The sequence below is a fragment of the Myotis daubentonii genome, chromosome 4, assembly GCF_963259705.1.
Source record: "Myotis daubentonii chromosome 4, mMyoDau2.1, whole genome shotgun sequence".
NCBI classification, from domain to species: domain Eukaryota; kingdom Metazoa; phylum Chordata; class Mammalia; order Chiroptera; family Vespertilionidae; genus Myotis; species Myotis daubentonii.
Window position 1 is genome coordinate 112,201,390 of NC_081843.1, and position 20,556 is coordinate 112,221,945.

At 49.5% G+C, this 20,556-nt stretch overlaps 1 protein-coding gene and 1 long non-coding RNA gene across 4 annotated transcripts in view; one reads left to right on the forward strand and one right to left on the reverse strand.

Moving 5' to 3' along the window:
- RAI14 (retinoic acid induced 14) overlaps window positions 1-10,269 on the reverse strand; it is a 130,088-nt gene extending 119,819 nt beyond the window's left edge. Inside the window, exon 1 of the mRNA XM_059694973.1 lies at window positions 10,116-10,269. The gene's annotated coding sequence lies outside the window, so the exon portion shown is untranslated. The remainder of the gene's footprint in view (window positions 1-10,115) is intronic.
- LOC132233769 (uncharacterized) lies at window positions 10,267-17,699 on the forward strand. Of its 3 annotated transcripts, XR_009452716.1 has the most exons (5): window positions 10,267-10,583; window positions 12,422-12,549; window positions 13,003-13,373; window positions 14,700-15,021; window positions 16,380-17,699. It is a non-coding gene; the product is annotated as an uncharacterized LOC132233769 (long non-coding RNA). The 3 variants fall into 3 exon arrangements; XR_009452717.1 differs by having other exon boundaries at window positions 12,422-13,373; window positions 14,861-15,021; XR_009452715.1 differs by having other exon boundaries at window positions 12,422-13,373; window positions 16,380-17,698.
- The last annotated feature ends 2,857 nt before the right edge of the window (window positions 17,700-20,556 follow it).

Genomic DNA, 20,556 nt, shown 5'->3' on the forward strand with positions numbered 1-20,556 from the left:
TAACATGAAGGATGGGAAGGTTTCATTAACAGGAATAAAGATTTACTATGCTCCTCCCACTCCGCACGCACACCCACACATACCTGGCACCTGATGCCAGGAGGGTTTACAGAGTAAAGATAGCACAGCTACTCAAGAACTGGCAGCTTATAAGAGGAAAAATAAGACACCTATCCTGCTCTAATTACTCATATGCTCTGAATACCAACTATGAGACACGCAGACATGTGGACCACACGCAACCCCTGCCTACAAAAACCAGTTTCACTTTGTTAAAAAAAAAAAAAAGAGAAAAAGTCCATGTAGATTACATGTACAAAAGCAGAGATACGGATCTGTAAACCAAAACCACAAATGTCCATTATGCCATGTAATCAGTCTGTGATGAAGTTATCGTATTTCTCTAAAGAAATGCTTAAAGCTGTGAGCAAAATCCCTGATAACTGAGTAAAGACACAGGGAAACTTATCAAATGTGCATTTATTGAGGGCATTCTGGGTTTCAGGAGGTACTGGGATTCCAAGACTGACAAGGTGACATGTTATTTACACTGATGCTGTCCAATACGTCAGCCATTGGCCACATGCGAACGGTGACCAGCCATTAGCCACATGCGAACGGTGACCAGCCATTAGCCACATGCGAACGGTGACCAGCCATTAGCCACATGCAAACGGTGACCAGCCATTAGCCACATGCGAACTGTGGCCAGCCATTAGCCACATGCAAAGGGTGACCAGCCATTAGCCACATGCGAAGGGTGACCAGCCATTAGCCACATGCGAAGGGTGACCAGCCATTAGCCACATGCGAACGGTGACCAGCCATTAGCCACATGCGAACTGTGGCCAGCCATTAGCCACATGCGAACGGTGACCAGCCATTAGCCACATGCAAACGGTGACCAGCCATTAGCCACATGCGAACTGTGGCCAGCCATTAGCCACATGCGAACGGTGACCAGCCATTAGCCACATGCGAACGGTGACCAGCCATTAGCCACATGCGAACTGTGGCCAGCCATTAGCCACATGCGAACTGTGGCCAGCCATTAGCCACATGCGAACTGTGGCCAGCCATTAGCCACATGCGAACGGTGGCCAGCCATTAGCCACATGCGAACGGTGGCCAGGCATTAGCCACATGCGAACGGTGGCCAGCCATTAGCCACATGCGAACGGTGGCCAGCCATTAGCCACATGCGAACGGTGGCCAGCCATTAGCCACATGCGAACGGTGGCCAGCCATTAGCCACATGCGAACGGTGGCCAGCCATTAGCCACATGCGAACTGTGGCCAGCCATTAGCCACATGTGAACTGTGGCCAGCCATTAGCCACATGCGAACGGTGACCAGGCATTAGCCACATGCGAATGGTGACCAGCACAAATTGACAAGTACTGTAAGTAGAAAATACACAGTGATTTGAAAGATTTACTATGGAAAAAGAATGTCAACTACACCACTGATAAGTTTTCTATTAAGTACATGTTGATAAGATTTTGGATCTACTAGGTAGAATAAAACATATCATTACAATTAATTTCATTTGTTTCTCTCTTTTTTGCAGCTACTAGAAAACCTAAAATGACCTCTATGGCTTGCTTGTATTTCTATGAGACAGTGAAAGTTTAGATTTTTTCTTCTAAGACTGGGATGACAGCATCCATTTAGCAGGAACAGCAGCAAGGCAAATATAAAATTAAGCATAAAATTGTATTTTACCATCTTTACTGTTCAGTTACTATCATAAACCATAAAACTCAGACCTAGTTTAAGATCTAGGTTAACTGCACGTTAATGATCATGAAAGGTGTAGTTTTAAAGGTTTAGTCTGCCACATGAAAAAGAAGGAATGATTAACCAACAGTGTTATTTCACTTAAGACCGACACACTTATAGGCAAAGTCAACTACTGCTCTGTTATATACAGTTCAGAAAGCACGTGTGTATTTTTGTCTATCAACAAATGGACACTTTTCCAAAGGATCCAGTAGGAAATTTAACTCCCTCTCACTCATTCTAAGTACCACCATTTCATTTTGGTTTTCTTTTGTTTGCTTTGTTTTTGTTCGCTTGTTTGTTTCCTCCATCTTCATTTTGAAGGAGACTTTATTGTTCTGGGCCTAGATTATGACTGAAACGAGTTGTCTGGTGAAACAGGAACGTGTCAATGCAGTTTCGAATAAGATGGGTCACTACTAAAGGAAACATGTCTTTGCTGGTATGATAACAGAACTGAATGAGGGAATGACGACAAAACAGGGAAAATAGTTGTGAACTACACAGATGTGTTGCAATGCCTGACATATGGGGCAACCCTTGTTATTGCTATAGGTTATAATGGCAGGTATAATCACATTGGCCAATATAGCAGCAGTTCTTGCAAGGGAGGTGAATATACAACATGGTAACATTGGCAATATAGCAACAGTCGCCATAGCAATCACTTACTTAATTTTTATCTTATTTTGCACATTTTTATTTTTTCCGACTATTTTGTTACAAATGAGTATCCTAGCACTTCACCTCACCACTTTGGGTTAGGTGCTGCTATTCACAGGGTCTGGGTTGGAAAATGGCAGCGTGGACATTTATCTGGCCCAGTTGCACCGTTTCTAAGTGGAGGAGGCTGGGTTTAAACTCAGGTTTGGCTCCTGAGCCCAAAACCCACCCCTGGGCTGCATATGAGACAACACCACTAATAATTTTTAAAAGTCTGGCCAACAGACCAACATTTTTATTACTTCAAAAAAGTCCAGTTGCCCTTACTGATGGGGCAGTCCTCGCTCCATTGGCTGCTGGCACACACCGGCTCCCTCTAGGAAGTGTGAATGGACCAATTTGAAAAAAGGCATCCCTGGGGTGGGGTGCCCGCACTCACACATCCCTGCCTCGTTCCAGGGGAGGGTCACTTCTAACTTCCTTGTCGTTTTCATATGCACAGCATATGCTTAGTGAATAGTTATAGAACTCATAAGTCAAATATTCCTCTTCCACAGAGCTTTGTTGAAGACACCAAGTTATAACAAAATGTAAAGATAATTAGACAAGTGAGGTGGCTATTTTTACACTCAGCTGAGCTGGTGAGCTACAGATTGGTGTGGTAAGGATCTGGAAAAGCAAAACTTCCAAATACTCAGCTGCTTCCCTTTCATCAGAACATCTCTGTGCCTTGAGCAAATATTCTGATACCTGTATAACACTCTGTCCGAGCTATGAGAAGTGAAATACATGTGCTACAATTCTTCAGGACAATTAAAAGCACCGAGATTATGCCCGGACGGAGTGGCTCGGTGGTTGAGCGTCCACCTATGAACCAGGAGGTCACAGTTCGATTCCCGGTCAGGGCACATGTGGGCTGGATCCCCAGTGGGGGAGAGGGGGGTGCAGGAGGCAAATGATCAGTGATTCTCTCATCTTCCTGATGTTTCTATCTTTCTCTCCCTCTCCCTTCCTCTCTGAAATCAATAAAAATACATATTTTTTAAAAAGCATTGAGATTATACTGAAGTGGCATCCTAAGATACATCACCCAGTGAGGCAGGCCTGGGCAGGGGATCTGGAAGCTACACACACACACACACACACACACACACACACACACACACAGAAGCAGCCCGGCCGGCAGGCTGCCACCCACGCCTGGAGCCGATATCAGCAGGATAGGGTGCCTGCTCCTTCTGTTTCCTTTGCCACCGTGGATAGAAACACCCGCTTGCCATGCAATGAGAATCAAATGCGCTTTGTTCCACGGGGTACGCACCTCAAATAATCAGGGTTTGTTTCAAAGGAGAGGAAGAAAGCAAGCTGTTGTCAAACAAGGCACCAGCGGTGACACAGCCGTACACGGACTGGCCCGGAGACAGCTGGGATGGGAGGCACTCGGAGGAAACCCGTCTGGCTTTGAGAGACTCCAGAAGAAAAGCAATAGAAAAAGTAAACACAGAGCATGCCCAATTGTAGTACATGTACAATTTGAAAAAAGGCATCCCTGGGGTGGGGTGCCCGCACTCACACATCCCTGCCTCGTTCCAGGGGAGGGTCACTTCTAACTTCCTTGTCGTTTTCATATGCACAGCATATGCTTAATGAATAAAGTTATAGAACAGCATAGAAAAAATCTAGTGAGGAGTTGATCACGATTGCTGGCGGGACACACATACTGTTAGTAGCAGAAATGGTTTTTCCTTAAAAAACAAACAAATAACTCCTAGGAAGCCCTGGGTGACTTACAGATATCCGGCAATAGGTTCTATGCCTATATTTTGAATAGTTTCTACCAATTTTAAAGAGACATACAAGAAAGGAATGTGAAACATGTTTACCTCAAAATAGAACAATGATTTGGTGCCTCCTCTTAAAAAAAAATCTAAAGAGGTTTTTGTTTTTTTAACAAACATCCAAGGAAGTTCTGCCCAGCCGGAGTGGCTGTTGTTGAGAGTTGACCTGTGAACCAGGAGGTCATGGTTCGATTCCTGGTCAGGGTACGTGCCCAGGTTGCGGGCTCGATCCTCAGTGTGAGGCGTGCAGGAGGCAGCGGATCAATGATTCTCTCTCATCATTGATGTTTCTATGTCTCCCTCTCCCTTCCTCCCTGAAATATATATATATATTTGTTTGTTTGTTTGTTTTTTAAAGGATCCAAGAAGGTTCTGAGAGCATATGTATCAACTGTCAGCCGTGATGAAGGTGGACTGGACCTGAAAGCAGACTGGCTCAAAGAGAGAGCGGCAGGCTCACCACCACCCAGCCCTGGGTGAGCACCTCCTGACATGGCTCAAGGCAGGACCCCGGGCGCCACTCTGTGTGGCTGGGCCATAGCTTGTATTTTCCTCTGCCTTTCATAACAAAGAAAAAAAAAAAGGCAACGACTGGCCTGGCTGGTGTGGCTCAGTTGGTTGAGCATCCTCCCGTGTACCTACCAAAAGGTTGCTGGTTCAATTCCCAGGTCAGGGCACACGCCCAGGTTGCAGGTTCCACCCCCAGTTGGGGATGCGCGTGGGAGACAACTGATCGATGTTTCTCTCTTGCATCAGTGTCTCTCCCTCTCTCTCCCATCTCCCCCTCCCTCTCCCTAAAGTCAATAACGACATATAAAAAATAAGAGAAAAGGCAACCCAGTGTCCATGAGCTTACTGGCTCACAAGTTCCCACATCTTTGGGGTGGCTGGGGAGAGGCCACCGTGCCTGGGCAGCTTCCCCCGACAGAGGGATGACTGGGTCCTATTCGTCCACCGCAAGTCAGGGCTCCCTTTCATCTCTGAAAAGTGATCAACCACTAGTATGCCACCTTTCATAGGCGATGCTCCAATTCCATGAGCCTTCCTGTCAAACTAAGAGTCTCGCCCCAGAATCTGTGAGCTCACTGACAAAACTTGACCAACAGATGTGCTGATGTGGCTCTCACTCAGCAGATGCCAAGGCCCCGGGTTCCAGATCCTTCTCTGATCTTCACGTCCGTCCTCAATGCCACCTGCCTCACCTGGGACTCCCCGCTACACTCCTTTCCCCTATCATCCATTTAAAATACACCAAGAGGCCATTAATATGTTTAGCTTTGCTTTGTCAACTCCTGTATTCATCACGCAAGGTCGAGAAAATCCATTTGGCTTCTAGAGAAATAACGCCCCGCACTCCAACAGCGAATGTTTTCAGTACCGTGAGTTGAAGATTTTATGATGTGCCCATTCTTAGAGTGCTTCTAGGCACCCTCCTGCATCCTGGCTGCTCCTGGATCTTTAGAATAAGGTCATCATCCCCACCACCCTTGAAAAGAAAGCCTCACGGATGAATGCACAAAGTCAAGGCAACCATGAGTGCCCCCACCCCCCCTTCGAGAAATACAAGCTCTCATCGCTCTGGCCCTGGAAACTCCGTGCGGCTGGCACTGTTGAGACCTGTTGAGACGGTCGCTGGCCTGTCTGCACAGACACTGTGTGGACAGGAGAATCAGGGTCCCTTTCTGCACCTTCCACATGGAAGATGTTGGAAAGCTAAGTTATCGAGAAAAGGGAAGGCGGGTGCACTTCTGAGCAGCGAGTTACTTAGGTTTTCCTCTGAATCCAGGGTTAGGCAAATGGTGGCAGAAAAAAATCTGAAGAAGAGAGTTTTGAGGGATAAGTCACGTGAATTTAAGTAGAGTGCTTTCTTTAGAAGATACTGTTTTTTATCCAGGTGGAACCTGTAAATGTGGCCCTCGGGCACTCAATTGCAGCACTTAGGATGCCCAAGGTGTGCTGAAAGAGCAAGTCTATGAGGAAAACCACAACAGAAAGCATTATAGTCATCCAACAAACATCCGAATACCTACTATATGCCAACACTGTTCTAGACACAAGGGATGCAGCAGTGAACAGTGCACAGGAGACAAAACCCCTGTTTTCTCGGCATTTCTAACCTAGAATGAAAGGCAGCCTGCTAATGTAAATTAAAGCGCGTGCCAAGTGGGAAGGTAGTAAGTACCACGGATGAAAAGAAAGCAGAGAAGAGGAGCGAGGTGTGCTGGAAGGGGTGGCGGGGGAAGGTGATGTCTGAGTCAAGATCTGAGGGGTCCGGGGGCCCAGGCATGTAGACATCCAGGGGAGGAGCGTTCCAGCCAGTGGGAACAGCGAACGCAATGGCTCTGAGGCAGGAATGTGCCTGGCAATCTGAAGGAATAAGGAGGCAGCCAACGTATTTAAATGCCTTCAACTGCTTCCAGATTAAGGGATTACAACGAGGGGCCAAGTGTCACGAACGCAGCCACATTTTCACAAACTCTTGGAAGCAAGAATGTGCCTCTGTAAACGCTTACTCAAACCCCTCAATCTCACCACGAAATGAGAGAAGGCCGAGTGAGTCATCCGAGGTGACACTACCAGGGGCTGACTGGCTGAGAAAGGCTTCGGCACAAGTATCCCCCGTCCGCGCCACAGTTTGTCTCCTGCTCCAAATTTGTAAGTAAGAGGTATTTTTCTTACTTAAAAAAAACAAATTAACAAAACAGCAAGAGTCCGGTCAACTAACATAATCTTCTTGGAGCTAAAAGTTGGTCAATTTTACTTCTTCATTCAACAAATAACCAAGAGGGCCCTACATATCCACCCTAAATGTTTGTTGAGACATGAAAGAAATAATAAATGTAGCATTCCCTAGACCGCGCTACCCAGCTATGAATGGCGTACGTGTGTATCACAGCAGCTTGTGCCTAGGGAAACACGCCTCAGATGTTTATTGTGGCACTATTTATCGTAGCAAAAAAAAGTGGAAACGGGGCAAATGTCCTCAGCAGAAACGGTGTTCATAGTAAAAAACTGGGAACGCTCTAGTTTTCCCTTGGCGAGGGAGTGAGCATAAGCCAACGTATTCATACACTGGAATTCTCTGTAGCAGCTACAGAAAGTTCTACATGTACCTCAAAAACACAAGGACAGCCCTGACCAGCTTGGCTCAGTGGCTAGAGCTTCCGCCTGTGAACTGGGGAGTCCCAGGTTCGATTCCGGTCAGGGGCATGTACCTTGGTTGCGGGCACCTCCCCAGTGGGGGGTGTGCAGGAGGCAGCTGATCAATGTTTCTCTCTCATGGATGTTTCTAACTCTCTATCCCTCTCCCTTCCTCTGTGAAAAATCAATAAAATATTTTTTTTTTTAAAAAAAAACAACACAAGGACAAATGAAAAAATGCAAGTTGTCTGTATAGAGAATGACACCATGTGTATAAAATGTGAAACACACAAGCTCGCAGGTAGTTTGTGAACAGGAAAGATCCAGAAGTACCAGACATGTGTGAAGACTTCATATGTGAACTTCACAGTAGTAGGCACCTGAGGGTGAAGGCAGAGGAGGAGGGACGGATAAAGTATTTCGGCCGTCGTTTATTTTTATGAGGGGGATAGAAAGCAAATATGGAAAGATTAGCAACTCCTAAAGGTAGGTAGTGGGGGGAAATGGAAGCTTGACCCTTTTGATACTGGAAATATTGGAAATATTTCATCCTTTTTTTTTTTTTGAAAGGAAGGGAGAGGGACAAAACTCCTCCAACCCATTCCCTGAATTCCAAGGCCCAGTTTCTTTAACCTCAGTTTCTTCGCCTTTAAAACATGAGTGAGAGTGAGTGTACCTGCCTCAACGCTGCTCTGAGAAGCGGCCGTCGGAGACAGAGCTGCATGGCCAGGTACAGGTGCTCTGCCCGAGCAGGGACACTGTGCCAGGCCCCCACTGGGTGGCCAGGGCCTGGCACCCATTCTTTTAATTCAGTTTCACAGATAATAGTAATAAGATGTTTCAACAGGGTTGTGCTCACCACTCCTACCACCAAAAAGCCATAAAACAAATCTAAGGAATGTAGATGATACAAGAAATTCATTAATGAAGCATCTCAATGAATGGAAATGACCCCCGCCCCCCAACAGCCCAGCACTGACAGCCCCTCCCAATCCCTGTTATGCAAGCACTGGTTACAAATGGTAAGAACTGGATAGATGTCCTCACGTGAAATCTATCTTACAAGCCCAAGAGCAAAAATGTGACACTGGTTAGGCATCATTAAGAAACGATGACCAGCCCTGGCCAGTTTGGCTCAGTGGATAGAGCATTGGCCTGCGGACTGAAGGGTCCCAGGTTTGATTCCGGTTAAGGGCATGTACCGTGGTTGCGGGCACATCCCCAGTAGGGGGTGTGCAGGAGGCAGCTGATTGGTGTTTCTAACTCTCTATCCCTCTCCCTTCCTCTCTGTAAAAAGATCAATAAAATATATTTTTTAAAAAAGAAAGAAAGAAACGATGACCAGATTACACTCGGCGGGAATAAAACTCCCAGCCGCACCGGAAACAGGGGCCTGCAGCCTGGGGACAGAGCAATCACAACCCGGCTCCCAGGGATGCATTGTGTCTCCCCAACTCTGTCCAAGCCTCTAGCAGGTGAGGCTCTCCTGCTGCGCGCACTGAGCTTCTGCAAAAGCGGCTGCTCCCCCTGCCAGACCCTGACAGCCCGGAGTTCACGTTCCCCAGGGAACTGGCCATGACTCCCCATCCCAGGCGGCTGGGCATTCTCCTCTCCCGGAAGGAGAACGCAGATCCATCCAAGTCACCTGGAAGCCTGCGGCCCAGCAAAGCCGCTGGTCCGGGGAGCGAGCGGCCTGGAGCCCGCGGGTCTGCCCCAACCGTCCCTGGAAGGAAAGTTGCGCTGAGCGGGCTCCGAGGAGCGCAAGCTGGATGCACAGCCCGGGCCCCCGGGGTGTCTCGAAACTCCTCCACTTTACACCGGGCTCCATCTGCCCGTCGGCTGCCTCTCCGAGCTCTGAGCGCCCCCACCCCCCCGCCCCCGACACTGCACAAAAGGGTTAAGCGAGGTCCAAGCGCAAAGGAGAGTGTGAGCCAGGGGCTGGCTGATGAGCCCTGCAAAGTGTGGAAACTAAACCGCGGGCACAAATCGGCCCACGCCGGCAGCGACGGGGAGGTGGGCTGGGGAGGGGGGCCCCCCGGGCAGACGTTGGGGTACGCGGCGGCCCGCGCCCCTCTCGCGGCTCCACATCCTCCCTAAGTCCCCGCTGCCCCGAGCCGCCCGAACTCCAGCATCCCGCCTTCCCCATCTCCGGGCAGCGGCGGGAACGGGGCAGGGAGGACCGGGAGCGGGCAGCGGGAGGCAGTCTCGGGCCGGGGGTGGGGGGGCCTCGCCTGCACCCCGGGCCAGCCGGCGGGCTCCCGGAGTCAGAGGGAACAATAGCGGACCCGCTCCCGCCTTCCGCCTCAGCGCCTCCAAGTTCCCCGCGGAGACCCGAGGGAGCGGCCGCGGCCGGCCGGCAGGTGGGAGGGGGCAGCCTCGAGGGCGCCCCGCCGGGCCGGCCATTCATCGCCACCCGCGCTCCCGCTCCGCAGCCCGAGCCTGCCCCGCCGGCCGGCGAGTGGCGAGGCGGACCCCTCTCCGGACTGGCGCGGTCCCCCCTCTCCACTCGGACCCCGCCATCCTCCGTGCCCACACCGCCCTCCCTCCGCGGCGGGCCGGCGAGGGACCGGGGAGCCGGGCGGGACGCTCCCCCGCGCGCCCCAGCGCCGGGCGCCGCCGGAGCCCAGACACAAAGGCGGGGCGCGCCGGGACCCCGCGCCGGGAGCCTCCGAGTCGGCGCCGCGCACTCACCCCATCCAGGCGGCGGCTCCCGGGCCCGCTGGCTGCTCCGCCCCGCCCGCCGCTTCCCCAGGAAGACGCGGCCGCCGGGCTCGCTTCCTGCCTGGCTTCCTGCGCCTGGATCCCTCCTCCCCGTCCTCCTCCTCCCGCTCCGCCGCGGGGGTCAGTGGGCGCCGGCGCCCGGGCTGGGCTGCGGGGCGGGGGCAGCGGCAGCACCACCACGTGGCTGCCCGGCGCCGGCCCCGCCGGCCGGATCCCGGGAGCGGGAAGGGAGGTGCTAACCATTCCCCTCCCCTTCCACCCGCGCGGCCCGAAATTCCGCGAGTCAGGTGACCCGGCCCGCGCTCCGGCCCGACCTGCAGAAGGTGCTCCCCGCGGGGCGGCGCCCCATCCCCTGGGCGCGCGCTCCGGGCGGCCGTGGCCTGGGTCGTGGATCGTGGGATCCTCCCCCCCGGACGCGTCTCAGCATCTTCGCCTAAAGTTATGTTAAGGGCGGGCGCTGGGGCCCCGGGCTCAGGACGGATGAGTTCCCGAATAGCATTCATTTCGGGGCAACTTCCAAAGTCGCTCGTGGTCGTGGGGGGTGGGGGTAGTCAGTGAGCCAAGCGCCTTCCGAGCAGACTCGCGTGGGTTAGGTTTTCCCAGATGAACTGAAAGTAAACGAGGAGGTGCTCGCGGTCTCTGGCGGAGCTAGTTGGTTGCAGGGACAGTTGGCTACACTCCCCAGGTGACCACAGAAGAGCAGCCCCGCGCAGGGTGGCTGTGCTCCCGCGTCGGGGGAAGCCACCGCCTGAGCTGGGAGGCGCGAACGGGGCGCGCCCCCAAAGCAGTGCCTGGGAAGCCAAGGGGGACGGCGTCCTCCCCAGGACCCCTGAGCGTCCCCCCTCCAACAGCAGGCTGAGACCGGCCTGAGTCGCGGTGGATTCCTTTACTTCCAAGGATTTCAAAGCCCTCCACCCGCTTTAATTTGGGGAGGCTTTTCCATTCATTCTAGTCATGCAAACCAGCTGTGGCTGAGAGTCTTTATTCACCAAAGCCCCTCCTCGCCCAGCTCGGGCTCCGGTGAGCTCCGCGTCTTTGGCGATGGCGGGAAGCTTTCTGGGTTGAAGAAGTGGGGTGTGTCCTTTTTGGTGGGAGCCATTATAAAAAAACAAAACAAAAATAAATAAAAAATCAAAGGTGAGATTCGCCCTAACAGAGTTCAGTCTATAACGTCTTGGCCAGATCTTGACATGGACAGGTCAGACTTGATCTGCACCCCATCTTCCACCTGCACCCCCCTCCCTACAAGCCAAGGAAGCAGCCTGTCTTAGCTTTAACAAGTGACTTAGCAAATAGGGAGCAAGAGCTAGGTAGCCAGTTGCAGGGTCTTCCCTTTCTAACTGATACCCCAAAGGTTCCTTGGAAAAGTGATGAACGGCCAGTTCAAAACCAGATGTAGACCCCTCTTCCTGTCTCATCCCTTTCACATAAACCCGCCTCGAAAGGAAATGCGACCTGGTGAAGGTTTTCTTTGGTTTAATGCCAGCAGTTTCTGCAGGAGGGTTTCCGTTGTGGTTCGTGTTAATGGTGTGCTGTCCGGGATTTGGGGGGAATGGCCCTGCCACTTGTGACGTTTGGGTTCTGCTGTTGCCTTGGGAAAATTAACATGAGCATGTTCTGTAGTTGAAGGAGTTAAAACACCAAACATTAAACAATCATTGTAGAAGGCTAGGTCAGTGGTCGGCAAACTCATCAGTCAACAGAGCCAAATATCAACAGTACAACGTCTGAAATTTCTTTTGAGAGCCAAATTTTTTTAAACTTAAACTATATAGGTAGGTACATTGTTATTAACTTAATTAGGGTACTCCTAAGGCTTAGGAAGAGCCACACTCAAGGGGCCAAAGAGCCACATGTGGCTCCGGAGCCGCAGTTTGCCGACCACGGGCTAGGTCATCAGCCTTTTATCCACAGAAGGCCTGTCTCTTCTTTTTTTCTTTTCTTTTTTTTCTCTTTAACCTTGGGGGGGGGGAGCGGGGGGGCCTGCCCCAGCCACCTGCCTGTGAGCCCACCTGCCCTGGGCTCTCCAGGTGGCTTGTGTATTTATTCTTCCCAGTTTAGAATCCCACTCTCTAACACCAGCAATTCTGCGTGAGGGATTGCCGAGGAGGAAAGGACTCTTAGAGTTAGTCCAATGTGCCAAGACCCTTTTCCAAACCGCCCCCTCTCCTGAAACTCAGACCATAACTCAAGTTCAGCCGGCTGTGGGGGACTGGGAGTTGAGTATGGGATTGAACAGTCTTCTCAGAGTTGTTATTTGCTTTGTTTTTGCCCAGGTCTTTTAGGAATGCTAATTGGATTTAGCATTCATTGAGCACCACCCCTGGATGGAGATCAGGCCCAGGTAAAAGTGTTTGAGAGAAGAAAACACAGATAAAATAACCACCCCACCTGCAGAAAGTTGGTAAAAACTTTCTGTCAATAGAAAAATTACCCTTAAATCCAGGTCACTGTGGTGTGATATGTCTTACTAGGAGCAATAAGAACAAGTTTTACTAACCTGCCACTTGAACTTCGCCAAGTGTTTGAATGTTTCCTGGTCCCACTTTCCTCGTCAGTAAACGAGAACATCAAATGGCATGGCCTCGGAACTGTTCCCGCTCCAGCTTTCTAAGCCCATGCTGATGGCCTCAAGAGCCCTCACAAGCAATGTTGTCTTACATTCCACAACACAGCCTTGCTCTCCAGTTGTCCTGGCAGGCCAGTCTTGCCATACCAGTAACATCCTAAACTCCTAAGAGGGTTGCCATTCAGGACTTAGAGGATCTGTAAATGGAATTCATTCATTGGTGGGGCCAAGTTTTCATTTTCAGAGTTAAATATTACATCCCTTCTTTCTCGCTCCATTTCTCATCAGTCTTCCAGAGGATGAACTTCTTAAGTCGGGGTTACCAAAGCTAAGACTCTGTTGGGCTCACAGGAAACTGTCCCGGAAGGAGGAAATAGAGATAGTATCACACGAAGGCCAAAAAGTAACGCTCCACGCGATTGGGTGTTTGGTCAGGTTCTGACTGCACTTCTGGGTCCACTTGGAGGCAGTGTGACTGAGAGGAACCTGGCAACACTGGGCCAGGCCCGAGAACGGAACAAAAACGCCATCGGGAGGTTGGAGGGAGATAACCCACAGAGAAAAATAAAGCCCAACTACTGATAGAAAATCCGCTTTTCTGTATTTTCTTGGGAATGTTTCAAATAGGCGGAAACTGTGACCTGGGAGAAATTAACAAGGTAACTTTAACCTTGCTTTTCATAGTTTAATAAGATCATAGTAATAAAGTGGTCTGCAAACCCTGATTGGCCCATGGTTTTCCACTTGCTGGGAAGCCAGCAGAGATTTTTTTTAAGAGTAGGTTACTACACTGTCCTCCTCAGTGACCTTGGACATCTGCTCAGGAGGCGAGACTAAGATGCTTGGCAACAATCCTATCCAAAGCTCTGCACCGGAGCCCTGCGTGGAGGAGTATCGGAGAGACGCTAAGCATCTCAACCTTGACATTACAGAGGAGAACTTCTTAAGACTGGCCCATCATCCCACAGGGGGGATGTGAAGTCTGCAGAACTGTGCTGTCCAGGGGGTCGCCACCAGCCACATGTCAGCACCAGAAATGAATGTCACGAGTCTACTAGGCCACTGAGCGCTTGAAATGCCATGAGTCCAAAGTGAGATGTGCAATAAAATGCAAAAATACACACAATTTTCAAAGGCTTAGGAAGGGGAAGAAAGAAAAACGTCTCTCTAATTTTTAAAAAATATATTTTTATTGATTTCAGAGAGGAAGGGAGCAGGAGATAGAGATAGAAACATCAACGATGGAAACACCCCACACTGGGGATTGAGCCCATAACCCAGGCATGTGCCCTGACCAGGAACCATCTGAGACCACCTGGTTCATAGGTAGATGCTCAACCACTGAGCCACGCCGGCCAGGCTCTCTCTCGCTAATGTTTATAGTGGTTACATACTGAAATGTTAATATTTTGAACATACTCGGTTAAATATATTATTGACACTGATTTCAGCTGTATTTTTACTTTTTAAATTATGGTTAACTAGAAAATTAAAAAGTAGTATCTGGCTTGCATTATATTCCTATTGGATAGCACTGCACTAGGGGCTAACATTAGCATCTAACACACATTCGCCATCGACTCCATACCAGGCACTTAGCTAAGTGATTATACACGAACTGCCACGGCCATATAGTTAAGTCTCCAATCTGGAGCACCGTTGACACTTTTGATGGTGAAACGGGGCAGGCAAATTCTAAACCAGCCAAGATTCTAGACAGGAGGCATAAACTAGACCAGTTCTGAGCAAACTGAGATGTCAGGCCACCCTAATGGCAGGTCATTTGATGATCCTTATTCAACCCGATATTATTTTCCCCTTTCCACACATGAGGGAACTGGGCGCAGGGAAATAAAGTAGCTGCTACGGAAGCGTTGGGATTCAAACTTGGGCAGTCTGCAGCCCTGCCTCCTTAAGAGCTAATAAGGACTGCGGATTTAGTAGATGTAGTCTCTCTTATTCCTCACGGCAGCTTGCTTTTACAGGCGCTGAAACTGAGTTTTGAATAGACCGCCCAAATCATAGGACCAGAAAGAGGCCATGAATCAAAGCTTGGGATGCCCAGCTCCAGAGTGGTCTTCTTACCCAGCACCCTGTGCTGCCTTCAGGCCACCTCTGTTTCTAAACACTCTCATGTTGACCGCAGTGCTCCCGCCACCTCTGGCGCAGGACTGGGTCAGAGAGGAGTAGAGCCCAGGTGTCGTTACCGTGGGACAGGCAACGGACACGGACAGCTCCATCGTGGTGGCCACTCCATCTGCTAAAGGAACGTTCTCAGATCAATCCGAATGGCCACTGTGCTGGCAGGTTGGCTGTTCTGCTATGCATGTCAGAAATTCCAGAAAATGTTCTCTCACTGAATGGGGGCAGGAGGGCATGATGAGGGTCTCATGAACATCCAGAAGGGAGTTAGTTGTATCAAAAGGCTCAGAGAAGGGGCTTCCACAAAGCCCCACACTCAGAAGCAATAACTTGGCATGCAAATCCATGAGTGTGCCAGGCACAGCTTTTCGTGCATCCTCTGAGCGGGTCATGCTCTTGGCCACCCATTAAAGTCACCTGCCTTTAAAAATCACCACTTGGCCCGGCCAGTGTAGCTCAGTGGTTGAATGCTGACCCATAACCCAAGAAGTCGCTGGTTCAATTCCCAGTCAGGGAACATGCCAGGCTTGCAGGCTCGATCCCCAGTAGGGGGTGACTCTCTCTCTCATCTTTGACGTTTCTATCTCTCTCTTCCCCCCTCTCCCTTCCTCTCTGAAACCAATAAAAACATGTTGTTGTTTTTAAAACCACCACTTGCCTTGGCTGCATCCCGTAGAATACTGATTGAAGTGGCCTGGTGTGGGGGCCAGGATCGGCATGCTATACCCTCTCCCTAGATCTTGATGGCGTGGGACCACGCTTTACTGCCTGCCCCTGCCATGCCCGGAGCATCTGCTTCTGGATTTAGCAAAGCGAGGTTAGGTGACGAGGGTGCGGCGCTGCTCCCAAAGGCCCTTGCAAAAGTCATTGCTCCAGAATGGTTTATTGCTAGAGTGATTCTAAAGCGAGCTGCTGCTTGTGTTGGCTGGTGCACTTGTTTTCTGTTAGGGCGTTTAACCTGAGCTCTGAGTCTTTTGTCTTCTTGGCTGAGATCAACTTCTGCCTGTGAGACATTTTCGGTCGTGTTTTCCCCCTACCCGAGCAGTGCACCCATAATAAACCCGTATGCTACTGTTGCGGATGGGTTACTTCGCATCTGTTATGGCTTCTTGCATATGTGTTTCAAAGGTTTTGTAGCCATTTAGCTTCTGTCATTCATTGTCGCTTTTCCATTTTTGTCGCTCTCTTTAAAGTCATCAGTAGGCCACCTGAAGTAGATTGCTGGTTCTTTTCAGAATTGGTCTTTCAACTCTATGAGTGAACACATTTTTAAGAGACACTTTCCACAGAAGACTGTTAGTGCTTAAGATATATGACGGCACTGTGAAGATATTTAACAAAATTCCACAAGTCCTCTGTTTGTTTTGCCTTAACACAAATTCCTCAGCTCTCCAAGTATGCGCCTTAAGCAGGTTTCTCACATCCAGGACGGAGGTTCTTCTAAGGTAAAGTTGTGATTCCTCCACTGCCTTTGCTGTCAGAGACAGTCCTTTAATTGATCATTCTCACCGCCTGAGATTCAGAACAAGAAGATGAAGAGTGTGAGCACGTTGCTGACTGCCAGGTGACAAGCCAGAAGAGACAGAATTGGAGGAGCCAGAAAGATCCCTGCGGGAACAGTCCGTCCACAGAGCTGCATGGACCAGGAGGCCACAGAGGCTGCAGAAGCAGGAAGAGAGGCCGAGGTGACTTCCTCTCGTGATTCCTAGAACCCTTAGAACACAGATGCCGAGAAGATGAACTGGCTTCACAGTAATAGACGGATAAAAGGGAGGGCGCAGGGTTCCGGTGTGAAGTATATGGAGGTCACTCTTGGCCAACCAGAGGGGAACTTGTCCTGTCGAATTATGTAACAGGGGAGTGAGTTTGAGAAGACTCATTTGGCACTGAGTTGGTCTGGGAGTGTTGGAGGTCTGAGTGGGTCTCATACTTGCTTTGTGGACTTCTGGGAAGTCTTTGAAAACATTTCAGTTTAAAGTGTGTGCCTTAAGAGGACTCTCCATTCACGTCCAACATCGCACGCTCATATTAAGAAATATAAACGATGAGAACATCCGGTGTGTTCTTTCTCATGCTGATCCTCGCTCCCTGGCCACACGGCCTTCTGCTCCAGGTCTGGGCGTTCTTACTCGTGTGCTCCGTTCAGAGCGGTGGGAAGTGATCCGAGGTTAGATGGGCATTTTGGAGAAAGTTTAGAATAGCAGGTGTGAGGCCAGTTCTATGAGGATCAGAAAGGCTGGTATCTGGGCAGGAGTCCTCCCGGCATGGCCTAAAGGGGGCGCTTCTCCAGCCCAAAGCGGGTGTCGGCTACTGGGCAGCCATCACGATGGACTCTCTCCTATTTTCGCTTCCTTATTGAACATGGAGTAAACACGAGAGATGAAAGAAAGAAGGGAGGAATGAAAGAAAGATAGAAGAAAAGACATTGTCAGGTGGTGTGTTTGACTTCTCCACTTCCTGCAATTCCGGGTAATCTCTCTTGGCCCCCGTTTCTTCATCTGCAAAATAGGACAAATATTAGTACCTGACTCTTGGGTTATTCTGGAGATTAATTAAATCATGTGAAGCATGTACAATAATAGTGCCTGGCACAAGTAAGAGGTAAATACATAATATTGGTGATTATTACTAATATGGAGAAGCATAAGAGATTCATAGAATCTGGTGAGAAATAGTGCTATCTAGTGAAATCAATTCAACTGTTATTAAAAATGTCATAAGTGCCCTGGCTTAGTTGGTTGGGCAACACCAGTGCACCTAAAGGTTGCCCGTTTGATTCCCAGCCAGTTCGATGGCCAGGTTGCAGGCTCAATCCCCAGTAAGGAGTGGGCAAGAGGCAACCAGTCGATGTTTTGCTCTCGTATCAATGTTTCCCTCTCTCTCTTTCTAAAAATCAATAAAAATATATTTTAAATGTCATAAACTAGAGTTTAAACATTTCTAGGATACTATTTGCTAAGTCTTATATGGACACTTACCAACTAATATATAAGGTACGGCACTCAACACAGATAGACATAAGAAATGAGATGTTCTCAACCTGCAAGGAGCTCCCAAACTATTTGGGGAGACGGCCTATAGACACACATGAACCAAGAGTCCCCAAAAGGACACAGCAAATGACCCCCTGTTGCTTTCTAGCTCTTTAGCACGGTTCTGCAGCTTTGCAAAGCCATATTGCAAGGCGTGCTTTGCTCTTGAAAATGGAAGGCATACTTTCCTGCAGAAATCTGGTGGAGCAGTGTGCTGTGGGAACCTAAATATAAGTAAATTCCTCCCCGCCCGCAGAGATTCCTATTCACATGTGCAGCCTGGGTTAGAATGACGACACCGGGCAGCTCCCGTGCCAGTAAAGAATGTTGCAATTGAAGCTTCATGGGTGTTGGCGTCAGCTGCCTGTGACAGTGATAACAATGCCTCTTCATAATGACTGTAACAAAAAGGGGCTTGTTTTCTTCAGATTTTGAAAAGTGGCTTGCTTTGGATCAGTGGCTGAAGGGTGTCAGGTCTGAGGTCTTTGTGATTCTCTAGAAATTTCCCTCATTGGGCGAAGATGCTTGCTCACCTACAGCATCACATCTGTGCTCCAGGCAGGAAGAAGGGACCAGTGGATAGGCCTGTGCTATCTGCCCTCTTAGGGGGATTTTCTGAAAGCCCCACCTAATCTCTTAATTTTATTGGCCCAAACTGTGTCACATGGTCACTTCCAGCTGAAAGGAAGGGAAGGAAGTAAAGATTTTTAGTTGGGTACATTGCATACCAAATAAAATTGGGATTTTGCTAATGGGGAAAAAGGGAGAATTAATACTAGTTTTATCTGTTGCTGTAAAACAGTCTCACAACCTAGTGATTTAAAACAATAGAATCTATTATCTATATATACAAAAGGCTAATATGCAAAGTATCCCCTCAGGCGTTTGACTGGGAGACAGGGAGTTCGATTGCTCGCTATGATGTGCGCTGACCACCAGGGGCGGCGCGGAATGAAGGAAGGCCCTGGCCGGCAGCCGGAAGGCCCTGGCCGGCAGCCGGAAGGCCCCGATCAGTTCTGATCGCCGGCCAGGCCTAGAGATCCTATCCGTGCACGAATTTCGTGCACCAGGCCTCTGGTTTACCTTCTAATAATAGAATTTATTATTTCTCATAATTCTGTGGTTTGACCAGATGATTCTGCTTCATGTGGTGTGTGCTGAGGCACTGAAATGGCCAAATGATCTGCAATGGCCTCACTGCTAGAGCCAGTAGGAGTGATGTTGGCCCCTGTCGGGAGCTCAGCCGGAGACTGTTGGCTGGGACCTCCGTTCTCCTTCACATGGCTGCCTGGGCTTCCTTGTGGACTGGCGGCTGGCTTCCCAGGAGAATTCCAAGAGAAGGAGCCCCAGTGTGCACGTGCTCATCAAGCCTCCACTTACCTCATGCAGGCCATGCTCCCACTGGTCAAAGCTAATCACATGGCCACGTCCAGAGTCCAAGTGGGCAGGGATTACACAAAGGCATGAGTGCAGGGAAGCTCAGCTCACTGGGCCCACCAGAGTACCAGCTCACCATAGGCCGGCATCTAGCCATCTCTGCCAAAGCATTTTTGATAACACGTTAAAATCTATCAGTGCTTATTTTTCAGCAGAATACTTTTCAAGCATTAACTCTGAAAATGCAACAACTTGATGGGGTAGATATTGTGGGGGAGGAAAAGTAGATTCTCCTCCTACTTTTCTCACTTCTTCTGGTTGGAGTAATAATCTAGTTAATTATGAGACAGATTAACAGGAGAATATGACCAAATTTATTCTATACTAGAGGCTGGGTGCACAAAAATCTTGCAGGGTAGGGTCCTAGGCCTGGCTGCCCTGCCTCCCTGCTTCCTCCTTCCCTCCCTCCCTCAGCGCCCCACTGCCTCGCTGCTCACCCACCATGTTCCAGGCCACCCCCTGGTGGTCAGTACACATCATAGTGAGCGATCGAACTCCTGCTCTCCCAGTTGAACTCCTGAGCAGACAGTTTGCATATTAGCTTTTTATATATCTAGATGTACATACAGGGGTTCCATAAGAATATGAGGCCCCAGCACTGGTCAGACATAAGTTGAAGCTTATATGCCATCTTGAGCCAAGGACAAGGGGGTGGGGGTGAAGGTGGGGTTGTGGTTTGGGATTCCAAAGGGTAGAAAGGCAATTCACATGTAGCAGGAAAAGCAAATGTTTGGTAAATGCAAGTTTGCTGAACCATCTTGAACACTTTGGCCCAGAGAGGACTCTGATCAAACCTCTGTGTATCTCACACTCGGTTACATTACACGATAGTTATCTATGATGCGAGCTCCCTTCTGGAGCAGGAGGTCTAGTTAAATTCTCATAGGCGTTTAGGGAGAAGGTCAGAGGTTTTTCCTGAGTCGTGTGTGTGTGTGTGTGTGTGTGTGTGTGTGTGTGTGTGTGTGTTTAACCAGCTTAAAATAATCATATTTTAAGTCATATTTTGGATGACAAACTCTGCTTCCCCTCAATACTCTGACTTTTTCCACTTAGAGTTGAGGAAATAGATTAGGGAAGATTACGAAACTTGCCCAAGAAAACATCCAGGCTGCAACTTGAACCCAAACTGGACACTCCGCTTGAACAGGAGTTTGTGAGCACATTCTGGGTGCAGGGTGCTGGGACGTCATGAAGTGACAGGGATCTAATAAAATAGATAACTTCCCAAACT